Source organism: Abramis brama (assembly GCF_963993115.1).
Source record: "Abramis brama genome assembly, chromosome: 8".
NCBI lineage: Eukaryota > Metazoa > Chordata > Actinopteri > Cypriniformes > Leuciscidae > Abramis > Abramis brama.
Genome location: NC_139970.1, coordinates 1828594 through 1843347, shown reverse-complemented (window position 1 = coordinate 1843347; position 14754 = coordinate 1828594).

Sequence of the window (14754 nt, the reverse complement as noted above, 5' to 3'; positions counted from 1 at the left end):
ATGTCTTCACCAGCTGCTTCTACCACGTCTGATTTTTTGGACGAAAGACCCAAACATATAAAACCCAACATAAAAAGAAGAAAACAAGGAGAGGCAGAAAATGGTCAAGGACAAAGACAACAACTGAGACAACAACCACGGATTCTCAGGGACCGGAACGAGCAGACAGTAATTAACCTATCCAAAACATCTCTTACCCCTGAAAAAAAAAGGTGGATTTTGACATTGAATTATCATCAAATCAAAGAAATAGGGAGAACTTGACTAAATCCCAAAAACTGGCAATAGATCATTTGGCAAAGAATGAGTCTATAATCATAAAATCTGCAGATGAAGGGGGAGCAGTTGTAATAATGGACAGAGACAAATATGTTGAAGAAGCCTCACGACAACTTAACAATCAAGACTACTATCAACGGCTGCTGTCCAATCCAACAGACAACACGAGATAAATTAAAAGATATGTTGCTCACAGCGAAGGATACTGGGTGGATTTCAAAACAGGAGCATGATTTCCTCCTACGTCAACATCCTAGAATACCCACCTTCTATATGCTCCCAAAGATCCACAAGTCTCTCGAATCTCCTCCAGGCTGGCCCATCATATCGTCCAATGGTTCTCTCACAGAGCCAGCTCCGCAATTTATAGACTTTCACATCAAGCCTTTGGCTCAACAACTTCTCTCCTATACACAGGATACTACTCATGTGTTGAAGGTCTTAAGCGACATGAGAGTTCCAGACAACTGTTTCCTAGTCACATTGGATGTGGAATCTCTTTACACAAATATTGCTCATAATGATGGACTAAAAGCTTTACAACATTTTCTGATGAATAGACCCACAGACTCTTTGCCTCCCTCTGAATTCATCATTCAGCTCACCGAATGGACACTTAAAAATAATCAAAGATTAATCGTTTTCCTTTTCCAAGACCTACTATATATTCAGGTTCGGGGCACTGCGATGGGTGCATGCTTTGCCCCTAACTATGCTAACCTTTTTTTAGGTTTGTGGGAGAGGGATTTTGTCTATTTAAACAGATACAGTGACAAGATAAAATGGTGGGGGAGGTACATTGATGATATTCTTCTGATTTGGGGTGGTTCTTATGATGAACTGTTACAATTTTATGATCACTTGAATAATAATGATAGGAATATAAAATTGTGCATGGAACATTCCAAAACGGCTATTCACTTTTTAGATCTAACCATTTCTACTGGTAAAGATGGGAAGCATCAATTTGCAATTTAGCCACCTAGTGGACTTTCTCTGTATGTTTAAAATAGTTACAGTTTTTAGACTTTAACAACATTTATCACCACTTGTGATTCACAAAGTGAAAATTAATTTTAAGAAGTTTGTTTCTATCCAGTTGGCTATTGGCTTTTACTGATAAAACAGACACTTTACTCTTGTTCTGAGGACATAGTTTAACCTGCTGTCTTATTTGACTTTCATTTTAATTTGTTTACACAACAGCTCTGAAAAAAAAAAAAAAAAAAAAAAAAAGGTTTTGGGTTGAACACCAAATTACAAAAACATTATTATGTGTGTCACGGTTCATAAATTCATTGTTTCCTTCTGGTCTCGTGTAACTGTTGTTCTGTGTGTGTGTGTGTGTGTGTGTGTGTGTGTGAGTGGGCGTGGCACTCATTCCGGATGATCAGCGATCCAGCTGATCTCATTCAACACTCCAGCTGCAGCTCATTCTAACACCTATAAAACCTCACCGCACTTTTCTCTCATTGTCAGATCGTTGGTTGATGTCTCCCGTGTGTTATCCCAGTTTTGTCGACGTTCCTGTTTCGTGTTCCAGTTCCTGTTCCTCGTTCTTCGGATTTCGTCTTCACCTGGGTTTCACGGTTTCAGCACTTCACCACGGACATCTCGCTGACCATCCAGTCCCTGTGTCACCAGCTACTCACTCATCACCGGACTTTCACTTACATGTATAAGAATAAACTGAGTTACCTGCATATTTGCTTTTGTCTTTTGTTCACCATGACAGAACGATCTGACCATGCTATGGAAGCAGCAGGTAAACCATCTTCATTCGAGACTTTTGTCAACACCAGTATACAACGTATGGATCATCAGGAGAGGAATATCAACGACACAGCTCGAGCAGTTCAAGCGCTGGTGACACAGGTGTCCGAGCTCACCCAGCAATTACTACTCCTGCGAAATCCCACTGCGCCACCCACACCGTCCGTTCCCCCCACACCACCGGAGAATGCTTTCCAGTCTGAGCCACGCCTTCCCGTACCTGAGACCTATGCAGGTGAGCCTAGTTTTTGCAGAGCGTTTTTGACTCGCTGTTCGATGCATTTCTCCCTGCAGCCAAGAACATTCTCCAGCGAATCGGCCAAGGTGGCTTTCGCTCTCACGCTCTTGACTGGGAAGGCAGCACTCTGGGGAACGGCGGTGTGGGAGAATCAAGATCCATGCTGCACCTCGTTCCAGACACTCTCCGCCGAAATGAAGAGGGTCTTCGACCGCGCCAGCACCGGGAGAGAGGCGGCCCGCATCCTAGCAGAGCTCAAGCAAGGAGAGAGGTCAGTCTCTGACTATTCGATTGAGTTCAGAACCCTGGCGGTAGAGTGTCATTGGAACGAGGAGGCGCAGTGGGACATGTTCCTGCATGGGCTGGCTGACCGCATCCAGAGGGAAATCTACCCCCTGGACCTGCCCACATCCCTTAATGGACTTATTGAACTGGCACTTCGAGTAGATGCTCGTTTATCCCGTGTTGAACGACGGAGGTTGCCTGGTCGAATGGCGGAAAGAGCCGGGGTTCAACGGTCCAGCGGTGGGGATGCGGTCAGCCCCGTCTACGATCACGAGCCCATGCAGGTTGGGCGGGCTCAGCTTACTCGGGAGGAGAAGGAAAGGCGGAGATCCCAAGGACTCTGCCTGTACTGCGGGGCATCAGGACACTTCGCTTTCGGCTGTCCAGTTAAAGGGGCAGGCCCGGCAGTAATTCTGAGGCGACTGTCGGGTGGGATCTCCGCCGAGAAGACCTCATCAACATCGACGCTCCTCCCAGTAAGACTGAGATGGTCAGCTCACGAGCACGACGGACAAGCACTGGTGGATTCCGGGGCCGAGGGTAATTTTATGGACTACACGTTTGCACACAGATTTCAAATTCCTCTCTTACCACTCACCCGCAAGATTGAAGTCCGCGCACTCAATGGCCAAGATCTACCTAACATTTCACTCACCACCGGACCCGTCACGCTCATCACATCTGGCAACCACACTGAGACCCTGTCATTTTACATACTGGACTCCCCTCTCGCACCCATAGTCCTAGGACATCCCTGGCTCATCGAACACAACCCCAAAATAGACTGGCAGCAGTGCACGGTGTTTGAATGGAGTACTAAGTGTCATGAGTCCTGTCTTGTCTCTGCCTGTCCGTCTGTTTCTGTCTCTGTGTTTCAGGAGGAGGCAGGGGATTTATCTAACGTGCCCACGGAGTACCTGGACCTGAAGGAAGTGTTCAGTAAGTCTCGGGCTGCTTCTCTTCCTCCGCACCGTCCCTATGACTGTGCAATAGACTTACTGCCAGGTAAATCTCCGCCTAAGGGCAAGTTATATTCGCTTTCTGTTCCAGAGAGGGGGGCCATGGAGAAATATATTTCTGATTCTCTAGCAACGGGGTTCATCCGTCCTTCCTCTTCTCCAGCGGGGGCGGGGTTCTTTTTTGTGGGGAAGAAGGATGGTTCTCTGCGACCTTGCATTGATTACCGAGGGCTGAACAGCATCACGGTAAAGAATACCTATCCTTTGCCGTTGATGTCTTCAGCCTTCGAGAGGTTGCAGGGAGCGTCCGTCTTCACTAAATTGGACTTACGTAATGCTTATCATTTGGTCCGCATCAGGAAGGGGGATGAGTGGAAGACTGCTTTTAACACCCCCAGGGGGCACTTTGAATACTTGGTCATGCTCTTCGGGCTGTCCAACTCCCCAGCAGTCTTCCAAGCACTCGTCAATGACGTGCTGCGAGATATGGTCGACCAGTTTCTATATGTCTACCTGGATGACATATTGATTTTTTCATCTTCTCTCCAGGAACACGTGCAGCACGTCCGACGAGTGCTTCAGAGGTTGTTAGAGAATGGGCTTTTTGTCAAGGCGGAGAAATGCGATTTTCATGCACAGTCTGTTTCTTTTCTAGGGTACATTGTGTCGGCTGAGGGAATTCGGATGGATCCGGAGAAGGTTAAGGCTGTGGTGGAATGGCCAACTCCAGATTCCCGTAAGGCCCTACAGCGGTTTCTGGGGTTCGCCAATTTCTACCGGCGGTTCATTCGCAACTTCAGCCAACTAGCCTCGCCTCTGACTGCCTTGACCTCCCCCAGAACTACGTTCAGGTGGTCAGACGCAGCTAAGGCTGCGTTTGCCAAACTCAAGAGTCGCTTTGTTTCGGCTCCCATCTTGATTACCCCTGATCCATCACGTCAGTTCGTGGTGGAGGTTGATGCGTCAGAGGTGGGGGTAGGTGCAGTGATCTCTCAGCGTTCTCCCTCAGACGATAGAATGCACCCATGCGCGTTTTTGTCCCATCGTTTGTCTCCTGCCGAATGCAATTATGACATTGGTAACAGAGAATTGTTGGCGGTCAAGTTAGCATTGGAAGAATGGCGTCACTGGTTAGAAGGGTCGGGGGTACCTTTTATCGTCTGGACAGACCATAAGAATTTGGAATACATTAAGACTGCCAAAAGATTGAACTCCAGGCAGGCTCGGTGGGCACTTTTTTTCGGACGTTTTGATTTTACACTCTCGTACCGCCCGGGTTCCAAAAACATCAAACCCGATTCTTTATCGCAAATTTTTGATCGTTCCGAACGCCCGTCTACTCCCGAGTGCATTTTACCCGAGAATCTATTTGTCTCCACACTCGTATGGGAGGTCGAATCGAAGGTCAAGAGAGCCTTAGAAGGGGTAATGCCCCCGGCCGGTTGCCCACCGAACCGCTTATTTGTACCGGAGGGATTACGGTCCGACGTTATTCAGTGGGGGCATTGTTCCAATGTGGCTTGTCATCCAGGAGTTTATCGTACCAAGTTTTTGGTCAAGCAACGATTCTGGTGGCCACTCATGGCTCGTGATGTTCACAGTTTTGTTTTGGCTTGCTCAGTTTGCGCCACTGGTAAGACTTCCAATCGTTCCCCAGATGGGTTACTCCAACCGCTGCCTGTCCCTTCGAGACCCTGGTCCCATATTTCGCTAGATTTTATCACCGCCCTCCCACCCTCTCGGGGTAACACGGTAGTTTTGACCGTGGTGGACCGGTTCTCGAAGGCGGCCCATTTTATTCCCTTGCCCAAATTACCCACAGCCAAGGAGACAGCGTTGACCGTCGTTAATCACGTCTTTCGCTTACATGGCCTCCCGACAGACGTGGTTTCCGACAGAGGACCTCAATTTGTGTCCAAATTTTGGCGAGAGTTTTGTAGATTATTAGGGGCGACTGTAAGTCTGTCCTCAGGGTTTCATCCCCAGAGCAATGGGCAAACTGAGAGAGCCAACCAAGATCTGGAGAGAACGTTGCGATGTCTGGTTTCCAAGAATCCTTCCTCGTGGAGTCAGCAATTGTCTATGGTGGAGTACGCACACAATACGTTGCCAGTGTCATCTACGGGCCTATCTCCGTTTGAGTGTAGTGTAGGTTACCAGCCACCAATGTTTCCTAGTCTGGAGTCCGAAGTCGCGGTTCCCTCTGCCCACGCATTTGTCCAGAGGTGTCGTCGCACCTGGACTAGAGCCCGCGAGACTCTACTCCAGGTGGGAGCGCGCACCAAGGCCAAAGCCGATCGCCACCGGTCTAGGCCTCCCGTATACGGCGTTGGTCAAAAAGTGTGGCTTTCTACCAAGAACATTCCGCTCCGCTCCGTTTCTAATAAACTTGCTCCTAAATTTATCGGCCCGTTCACTGTCACCAAGATCATTAGTCCGGTGGCAGTCCGCCTCAACCTCCCTCCAGTGTACAGGAGGATTCATCCCGTGTTTCATGTATCCAAAATTAAACCCGTGTTTTATTCCCGTATTAATCCGCCAGCCCCGGTTCCCCCACCGCTGCGTCTCGTAGACGGGGAACCAACCTATTCGGTAAATCGTATTCTGGACATGAGGCGGAGGGGACGCGGAGTCCAGTACTTGGTGGACTGGGAAGGTTACGGTCTGGAGGCGAGAAGTTGGGTACCTGCCAGAGACATTCTGGATCACTCCCTTATTGATGATTACAATCGACAGGTAAGGGAGCCTAGGGACGCCAGGAGGCGTTCCTAGGGGGGGGGGTACTGTCACGGTTCATAAATTCATTGTTTCCTTGTCTCGTGTAACTGTTGTTCTGTGTGTGTGTGTGTGTGTGTGTGTGAGTGGGCGTGGCACTCATTCCGGATGATCAGCGATCCAGCTGATCTCATTCAACACTCCAGCTGCAGCTCATTCTAACACCTATAAAACCTCACCGCACTTTTCTCTCATTGTCAGATCGTTGGTTGATGTCTCCCGTGTGTTATCCCAGTTTTGTCGACGTTCCTGTTTCGTGTTCCAGTTCCTGTTCCTCGTTCTTCGGATTTCGTCTTCACCTGGGTTTCACGGTTTCAGCACTTCACCACGGACATCTCGCTGACCATCCAGTCCCTGTGTCACCAGCTACTCACTCATCACCGGACTTTCACTTACATGTATAAGAATAAACTGAGTTACCTGCATATTTGCTTCTGTCTTTTGTTCACCATGACAATGTGAAAGTGAATAAATGTGTGTGTGTGTGTGTGTGTGTGTGTTCAGTTATAAATATCTGTGTAAGTAATATACTTTTTGAAAATGATAGGCCAATAACTTAAAACAAACATTTAATAAGCCATATAAATAAATTATAATTTATAATATTGAAATTTACAATATAACATGTATTAATGGCTATACCCAATGATTAGATCTGTTGTGGTATTTATGCAAATTAGCACATACGTAATTCGATTATGCACCTATGTTCATGTTAATAAACATTTTCAAAAAACTTGTAATACATTTTTTGTTTGTCTTGATGTAAGTAATCAACTCAGTAATTTTCATGGTGATATCTAAAGGTTAAAAATGTTACCCTATTCACGTGAGAAAAATAATGAATAGGCGTATGAATAGACTATATTTGGGGCTTTTTCTAAACTTTCCCCTAATGGGATTCTTCTGGGCTTTTTTTTCCTTACTCAGGACATATTGAGGATACAAAATCAGTTGAGTTTGCTTTTTTCATAAAATGACTGGACTAATTGAGAAACACGTTCAAATTGGTCGTCTTAACATGGTAAAACTGTGCATCTTTACACGTAGTAAAGTAACGTGACGAAAACTGACGCCATAATATGACCAGAATGTGCGTGTCTACACATACAAAAGAAACACGTAAAAATTGCCGTTTTCACACGTTTCGTTTAAAGAGAGTTGGCCCTGTTCACCTTCCATATTTATCCATGCGTACGATATCATACGTAATTGGTCACGGCAAGGTACGTGACGATCAACACGATGAGGGGGGAGGAGTCCAAGATGGCGTCCTGCTAACTTAACTTTCGCCGAGCTCTGCTGACAAACTTTAATAACGGCATAAATATCATTCCTTAAAGTTACTTTTATGCAAAATCACCCACATCTATCTTTCTGCTTTCTCTGATATTCAAAATATAGGAGACACAATTTTATTATGCGGGATAATGTATAGCGAGGCGGTTGTTATAGCGATTACAACCCCTTCAGGCTGATTCAAGCTCAGCTTCGCATCCGGGTCCAGTTCAGCCTGTCGGGGTTGTTATTCGCTATAACAACCGCCTCGCTATACATTATCCCTTACTTAATACATTTCCTGATGCTGTAATTTGTATTGGTGGCGATTTTAATATCACTCCTGATAACAATCTTGATAGATTTCCTCCTAGGCAGTCTACTTCTCCTAATTTATAACTGAAAATGTTCATGGAGAAGTTGGATTTAGTTGATATTTGGAGGGAGAAGTTTCCAAATACTAAATCTTATACATGGGGTAACAAGAATTGCTCAAGACATTCTCAATTTTAACATTGAGCTCATTTTTTTGTAAATTTGGTGTGCTGTCAATACAGAGAACAATGACAAAAATCGGTGTTGCCTACATCGTGTTATCCTCTTTTTAAAATTTGCACCCTGTTGACTTCAATGGGGCAAGTTTTAAACCTGCTTTTAGCCTCTTAACATCCTTGATGTCTCATTACAAGTGCACAGCCAATGTGAGTGATTCCTTCAGAGTGAACACGGTGAATCTGACTGCAGTAGATGTGAAAGAAATGGATAAAAATGATGTTATTTCAGCCAGCGCAAATACCTGTATTTACATCCTGTTTTCGGTTGAAGTCCAAAGTAGTCGATTGCCGAGTTCACGCGCGTGATCATAGGTAACTAAACATAGGTATGTAAATACAGGTATTTGCGCTGCCTTAAATAACATCATTTTTATCCATTTCTTTCACGAACACGGTGTAGGCAACACCGATTTTTGTCGTTGTTCTCTGTATTGACAGCACTACAAATTGACAAAAAAATGAGCTCAATGTTAAAATTGACCGGAGTTCTCCTTTAACGGATCACCACACTATTCCTCTTTCTACTCCTCTATCCACAGGACACTCAAATATAAATTCTAGAGCCTCTTATTGGAAAATGAATTCATCTCTACTTAAGCATGATGAATTGAAAAAAATTATTTCTTTTCCGATTCGATATTACTGGGTGAAAGCTTCTTCAGAATTTTTTTTTAGCTTAAATTAGGATTTGTTAAAATATGAAGTAGGAATGTGTATTAGACATTTTAGCAGCAATTTGGCAAAACAGAGAAGGAATGAAGAGGAGAAGGTCATATCAAAGATCATAACACTTCAGAGCAAAATTCAGGGAAGCTTATCGGAAACTGATCTAACAGAACTTGCAGAGCTCCAAAATTAGACAATATTTATATATACAAAGATGAAGGCTCTTATGTTCGTTCAAGGAGGAAATGGCTAGAACAAGGTGAACAGAGCTCTGCTTATTTTTTAGAATGGAAAAACACAACTCTAGGAATCTTTCCATTAGTTCGCTGCAAATGAATGGCATTTTGACAGATAATTCTAAGGATATTGCCTCTTTTTGTAGTAACTTTTATTCAAAACTATATAAATCTAATTACTGTAAGGACTCAGTCTCCCTTTTCTTTCAGTCATTAAAGGAGGTTAAATCAATATCTAAAGATGAGCAGCTCGCCTGTGATCAGACATGGGCAGTATTTCAATTAAATGTATTTTAAATACGTATTTAATTACTTTAGTGTATTTTGTAATTTGTATTTTGCAGGAGTGGAAAAAATAAAATGTAGTTTGTAACAAAATATTTTGAGGGAGTGTATTTAGAGTATTTCAAATACTTAAATACTTAAGAAAAATCACCATATGCTTATCACCATAGTAAATGATTTTGCCATATTTTCGGTCTGATGTTGCCAATGGCAATGTCCAGGTTAGATGCACGAAAATCACTCGACACCCTGTAGACCGGGCTCCCTCCAAGAAGTGAATGAGTTTTGAACACAGGAGAAGAAGTGGCGCTGCTCCTCTTAAAGAGATACTCCAGTTTTTTTGGAAATATGTTCATTTTACAACTCCCCCAGAGTTAAACAGCTGAGTTTTACCGTTTTCGAATCCATTCAGCCGATCTCCAGGTCTGGCGATACCACTTTTAGCATAGCTTAGCATAGATCATTGAATCGGACAGGACCATTAGCATCTCTCTCAAAAAAAATGACCAAAGAGTTTTGATATTTTTCCTATTTAAAACTTGACTCTACTGTAGTTACATCGTGTACTAAGACCGACAGAAAATGTAAAGTTGCGATTTTCTAGGCTGATATGGCTAGGAACTATACTCTTATTCTTGCGTAATAATCAAGAAACTTTGCTGCCATACCATGAGTCCAGCAGGCGTAATGATATGACGCAGCGCCTGAAAATAGTCCCCAGCTCGGTATAACAGCCAACGTGACCGGGACTAAGTTTGTCTAACCTATTAGACTAACCTTTTTTCAGGCGCTGCGTCATATCATTACGCCTGCTGGACTCATGGTACGGCAGCAAAGTTTCTTGATTATTACGCAGGCATGAGAGTATAGTTCCTAGCCATATCAGCCTAGAAAATCACAACTTTTCATTTTTCGTCTGTCTTACGATGTAACTACAGAAGAGTCAAGTTTTAAATAGGAAAAATATCAAAACTCTGGTCATTTTTTTGAGAGAGATGCTAATGGTCTTGTCTGGTTCATGATCTATGCTAAGCTATGCTAAAAGTGGCACCGCCAGACCCGGAGATCGGCTGAATGGATTCGAAAACGGTAAAACTCAACTGTTTAACTCTGGGGGAATTGTAAAATGAACCTATTTCCCAAAAAAAGTGGATTATTGTGGGAGTATTTTTGTATTTTCAAAATACTAATTACTTGTATTTTATTTAAATACATTTTTCACATCAGTATTTTGTATTTTATTTTGTTACATTTCATGAGCCAGTATTTGTAGTTTGTAACAAAATAGTTTTTGATGTATTTGTGCCAACCTCTGCCTGTGATAAAACTATAACTATCACTGAAGTAATTGAGGGCCTTAAAAATAACAAATCTCCTGTAACCGATGGCCTAACGGCCGAGTTTTATAAGAGCTTTGCTGAAGAATTGGCACCGTTCCTGCTAAAGATGTTTTTGGAGAGTATTCAGTCAGAAACTTTGCCTTCTAGCTTAACTCAAGGGCTTTTAACTCTGATACCTAAACCTAAAAAAGATACAACATTGATAGATAATTGGCGGCCTATTTGTCTTCTTAATAACGATTATAAAATATTAACTTGGGCTTTGGCCAAAATACTTGTGTGTTCTGAGTTCAGTTATTGATGAGACTTAATCAGGATTTATGCCAAAAAGACATATAGCAAACAATATCCGACTTGTTCTAGATTTATTAGACTATGGTGAATTAGTTGACGATGACAGTCTTATTCTTTTTGTAGATTTTTACAAAGCTTTTGACTCTCTTGAACACGAGATTATTTTTCTAGCTCTCCAAAAGCTTGGGTTTGGTGATCCATTCTGCAAGTTTATAAGAACTCTTTATAATAACGCCAACTGTTCCATCAACCTTAAATCGGGTACCTCGCCTAGATTTCAATTGTCAAGAGGAGGTCGTCAGGGCTGCCCTGTATCCCCTTATTTATTTCTTGTGGCTGCACAACTTCTTTCCTCCTTTCTTCTGAGTACTCATCTGCCAGGTATTTCTATTGCCAACAAACATATACTTATTAGTCAGCTAGCTGATGACACTACCCTGTTTATAAAAGATGAATTACAGATTCCGATTGCAATCCAACACATTAAATTTTTCTCTAAAGCTTCCGGTTTAAACTTAAATCTTAATAAATGTGAACTGTTAGCTGTTAAAACCTGTCCTTCTCTCTCTCTTTACGGTATTCCAGTTAAGTCACAGGTGACCTGTCTGGGTATATCCATATGTAAGGATGATAAAGTCAGATGCAGACTGAACTTTGACCCAGTTGTTGGGAAAGCTAAAAGGAAATTCAATTCATGGTTACAGAGAGATTTTAGCCTAGAAATCTAGACGCACCCTAGCGGCAGCAAAATTTATTTCGCAGCCAGGGGGGTCTAGCAACTCTCAATAGACCTTCTAGCTGCAAAAACCTAAATTGGGTCAGGCCAATCACGTCGTGTATAGAGTAGGCGGGGGCGGGCTTAACATATGACGACAGAGTTGCGACGGCTGCCACTTGAAAACAAAGAATGGCAGCTGCTGATGGAGAACAACGGTCTTTCGAATCGGCTTTGGCCGCGACTCTGGAGGACTTGGAGTTAAGTTTTTCTTTGAGAAAAGAGCAAAGAACGGCACTTAAGTCATTCTTAAAAAAAGGAAGATGTGTTCGTCGTTTTGCCGGCCAGATATGGCAAAAGTTGAATCTATCAACTAACGTCAGCTCCGCTGTTGGGAAAACGCTCTGGGGTGCGTTTCCCAAAAGCATCGTTAGCCAACTATGGTCGCAAGTTCCCTCGTTACCAATAGAGTTCAATGGACATTGCGATGAACTTGCGACCATAGTTGTCCAACGATGCTTTCGGGAAACGCACCCCTGGTTGGTTGAAGCGCTGTCCTATTGCGTGCAGAGGGAATTTGAAAGACAGCCGTTTATCCCGCCCCTCGGATTAAACCGCGTCTATGGTGAGTTTCCAGACCTAACATCTTGATGTAGGTCTGGCTTGCCAGGCTATAGAGAGATTTATCTCTGAGAGGACGAACTCTTATTGCTAAAGCTGAGGGTATCTCAAGAATGACTTACCCTGCTCTCTCTTTATATTTGGATAAAGCTGCATGTGCAGATATTGATAGAATGCTATTTGATTTTTCTGTGGAAGCATAAGATGCATTACGTTAAAAAGTCTGTGGTTATAAATAATTATGAATGTGGTGGTCTAAACTTTCTAGATTTTACTTCTTTAAATAATACTTTCAAGATAAATTGGTTAAAACAGTACTTAACTAACCCTGATTCATTCTGGAATACTCTTCCTAGTCTTGTTTTCTCTAAGGTGGGGGGTCTCCCTTTCCTATTGTTATGTAACTGCAACATCACCAAATTGCCCCTTAAATTGTAAAATTTTAATAAACAAGCGCTTTTGGCCTGGCACCTAATTTATAAACACAATTTTAGTCCTCACCGGTACTTTATTTGTAATAATTGTGATATTATCTATAAAAATAAGTCATTGTATTTCCCAAACTGGGTTAAAAGTAATTTTATTTTGGTTTCTCAATTAATCAATACTGATGGATACCTGTATTCATATTCAGAGTTTTTGGACAAGTACAATATACCTGTCACTCCACGAGAGTTTGCTATTGTAATGGATGCCATCCCTTATGGAGCAATAACTCTTCTCAGAGATTCAGCTAGATCCCAGATTTCTTTGTCAGTAGCTCATCCTTTTGATACAACGATTGGAAAAAGTCGATTGTTCTAGTCGGAACAGAATAATTAGACAGCTAAGCCCTACTTTTTTTTGTTTTTTTGTAAGGAACTTAAATCCTACCTGGACACTCTCAGTACATCCAGCAACTTTGGGGTGTGTCTGTTGCGAGTGTGTTTAATCTATGTTTTTTCAACACACGGACAGTATAATCATCAGAGATGCACGCGGTTAATTTTAAAAATAGACAAGATTCGTTTCCAAATGCACCAAGCAAAGATATCCTTTAAATAATCACAATGAACACATCCAAAATAAAATATTTAACATAACAATTGAAAGCCTCTAATTTGTAAACAAAACGATTTACGCACTAAATCCAGCAATAACACCGGCACAATCTGCATATTTTTAAACTCTCAAGACATACGTCACATCCCGAACCTCACAGCAATTGGCTGCCGACCGCGTTTTTCGCTTGATATTTGCATAAAGTCCAGAACTGCCCAACCTTTTGACGCTCTCAACGCTTTCTCCGGTCCGCTGTCAATCCCACAATGCACTGCGCGAGCGTGAAGCTCGACTTCCATAGGAATGAATTGAAAACGGAATGAATTGATTCTCCGTGCCAGTGGACACACACCTTGATGTTAACTTATGAAGACGGCCTTTTAATATTGATACGGCGGTCAAAAGCACGCGAATTCTGAACCATTTGGCTTTCGATAGCTGTGCGTGAGAGAGATGCGTGAGTGACAGAGAGACGGAGGGAGAGCAGGGAAAGGAAATTGCGTGTTTTAAATAGTGTAAAAAAAAAAAAATTAGAACGAAACGCAATATGTGGCAGCCGGTGTTGATTCTGTGGCGCACCGCCACTAATTAGTCTATTTGTGGGAAACACTGCATACTCCATTGCTCCATCAGCCCTCATAGTCCAAGAGCCTTGTTTAAGAGGCCTTGCATATGCTATGAGACAAATATTCAATCATAAATAAACATTTTTGATGGGTTTTCTGAACCCGCAGCATTAAACCCCAGAGCCCCCCAGGCCCTGTAATGAAATTCACTTCATTATTTGAGCATTTATTTCAGAAAGTGTTAAAATGTGTTTTAGACCATTTTTTTACATTTTTAAATATATGCAGTGTACTATAGGCTATTGAATTGTGATTCATTTTGAAGTCTAAATAATATGTTTAAAAAGTTCACACTGGCAGAGAAGAAATCACAAATCCATAATAAATACCAACAGCACACTTAAAAACTACAGTTACGCGCAAGAGAATGTGAGTTGTGTCTGTGACCAACCGGTTTTTGCTGCTCGTACTCTGGTTTGCAGATGAAGTGAGGTGCTCACAATGCCGCCATATCTGACTTATTTAATAAAACTTTAAAAGCGGAAAGGGCATCGGTCATTCCTGGGAATACATTTAACATCACAGCCTGACCTTGACGGAAATAAATATCCTACGCCAAAAGTACCGGAGAAAAAGTCAGCTGTGCTCAGATCTGTAAAGCGTACAGTAGCTTTTGTTGTAGCACCCTTTCTCAGTAGTTGTTTTGTAAATCGTTCTTTCTCAGTAGTTGTTTTGTAATATTCAGTTCCTGTGAAAAAATGTGAAATACTGTTCCAGTACGTGAAGTTACCCAACAATATGCTGATTACACAACAATATACTGATTACACAACAATATACTGATTACAC